Raw genomic sequence first — 2160 nt, 5'->3', positions numbered from 1 at the left:
CAGTTGAAGTTTCCACATGAGTAACAAACACAATAGTGTAAGCATCAGAAGACAACTTACATGCTGGAATTTCATTCAAAGTAGCAATGATAACTGGAGACACACTCCCATTGGTTGTCTTCTCCCTGGGTATCTTGGATTTCTGATGACATATGTATTCAGTGTGGCCCTTGTGCTGGCAATGGCAGCAGTCATGGAAACAGCATGTATCATAGTTATGATTTCGTCACAGCTATAGCAGCTTCCTTGGGGAAAATGGAATTATACTCCTGTGCATGGGTGGTGGCTTCATTGGAGATTACACCCTTGAATGCACTTGGAATACCTCATTGATGACAGTTTTGCTGACAATGCTCATATTTCCTTTGAATAGAGTGAGGCAGCTTCATATGCAAGGGATTCTTTTTTAGCCATGGCAAATGTTAAGTTATGCCTTGCAAGAACTTTGCTTTATAGAGCTTTGTTTCAAACCCAACACACAAGATGACCCCTAAGAAAAGATTCAAGACTGGTGCTGTAATTACAGTTCTCAGTCAACAAAAGTCTGCTATGGATGCAGCCATTGCTTCCTCTGGCAGCTGATTTTCATTGGTTGAAGGGAAACCAGCAAATGGTTTCAGACAGGGCTGATGCAATATGATTTAATTTTTAATTTTTTAAATTTTTTTTAGCAATTGGAGGATCTTGTGATACAACTTCTTACAGGACTTCGCCAGGAATACAAGGGAGCAATTAGTCTCAAAAATCTTTGAACCAGTGATGCTCAGTAGCACTGCATGTTTCTGCTTATCATCAGTAATTTTATTGGCTTCCAGATAGAAGTCTAGCCAGTCAGTGTAAGAGTCCAAGGCAGATGGACTAGACACATCAAATTCTTCAGTGTGGCCAGCAGTAGCTATGTTAGAGAGCAGCTGCACAGGTCAGCATGTAGGAAGAAGAGCCCCAGCTTCTGCTCACTTGCAGTATGGATCACTGCAAGTTCTTTTTTCCTCTTTGTTCTCTTGACTGAGGCACTGGAAGCATCCTACTCACCAGGATCCCATCCTTGTCACCAATTTTGTGTATCTGTGGGGTTCTTGTCCTAGTGAGATCACACAGGGAAGAACAACGGAACCATCTTTATTAACAACTAACTACCTTTAATGTTAACCAGAACAGCAAACAGCAACACAAGATAATTCAATTCAGGTAGCACCTCTGATGATACACACAACATACACACAGACCATCAATACCTAACAAGGTGCCACCCTGTGCTGCCTTCTGTCAGTCCAGTAGGAAAACATATTCCCAGGCACTCACTTCAGCAGGTTGCCTGCTCCTTCAGTAAGTTGAGGGTAAAATGGATAGTGGTGACAACACTTCAGCAGGTTGCCTGCTCCTTCAGTAAGTTGAGGGTAAAATGGATAGTGGTGACAAAGCAGCTATTTCTGTCATTGAGCTTTGGAAGAATTTCTGTGCTCGTTCATCCCAAAATAAACCCACATTTAAGAACAACTTCAAACTCTCTTTGCAAGTAGTATAGTGCATGAAAGAAGCTTGGCTTGCCCATAAATATGTAACCTCCCTGACTATGCAACAAGTCGAGCTCCTAACTGGTAAAAGTCAGGCCCTCAGCTGGTAGACTTGGTTTAGCTCCAGAGAAATGGATGGCATTACATTGATTTACACCAATTGAAGATTTGGTCCATGTGTGCTGAGGGTTTTCATGTTTAAGTTACACTTAACTTACATTTAATCTACTGAGCACCCAGTGGGGAAAAACAGTAACTGTTTTACCTATGATGATGACTTCCATTTCAGACACAAGCAAACAAAAGCTCTAGGGGAATGCAGCACTGAGACAGGACAAAGGTTTTTGAAATTCCTAAGAAAAAATTTGAATAAGTGCTACTTCTCTGATTGCAAATGAAATTCTCTGAGTGAAATACAAAGTCAACAAAGCTCATTCTTCTGCTATTACAGTTTTTAAAAATAAGGCACTACTATAAGCCATGCAGAAAGTATCCAATTCCTAACAGGGGTGTAGGTTGTAGCCGTGTTGGTCTAAGGACATAGGCAGACAAGGTTCTTTGGGCGAATCTGATATCTTTTATTAGAGGAACTAAATAGTTGGAGAACAATTTTTAAGCAAGCTTTTGGGTTCAAAAACCCTTTGTC

The sequence above is a fragment of the Crocodylus porosus genome, unplaced genomic scaffold (genome assembly GCF_001723895.1).
Source record: "Crocodylus porosus isolate Cpor-Errol unplaced genomic scaffold, CroPor_comp1, whole genome shotgun sequence".
Classification (NCBI taxonomy): domain Eukaryota; kingdom Metazoa; phylum Chordata; order Crocodylia; family Crocodylidae; genus Crocodylus; species Crocodylus porosus.
Note: the sequence above shows the minus strand (reverse complement) of the source record.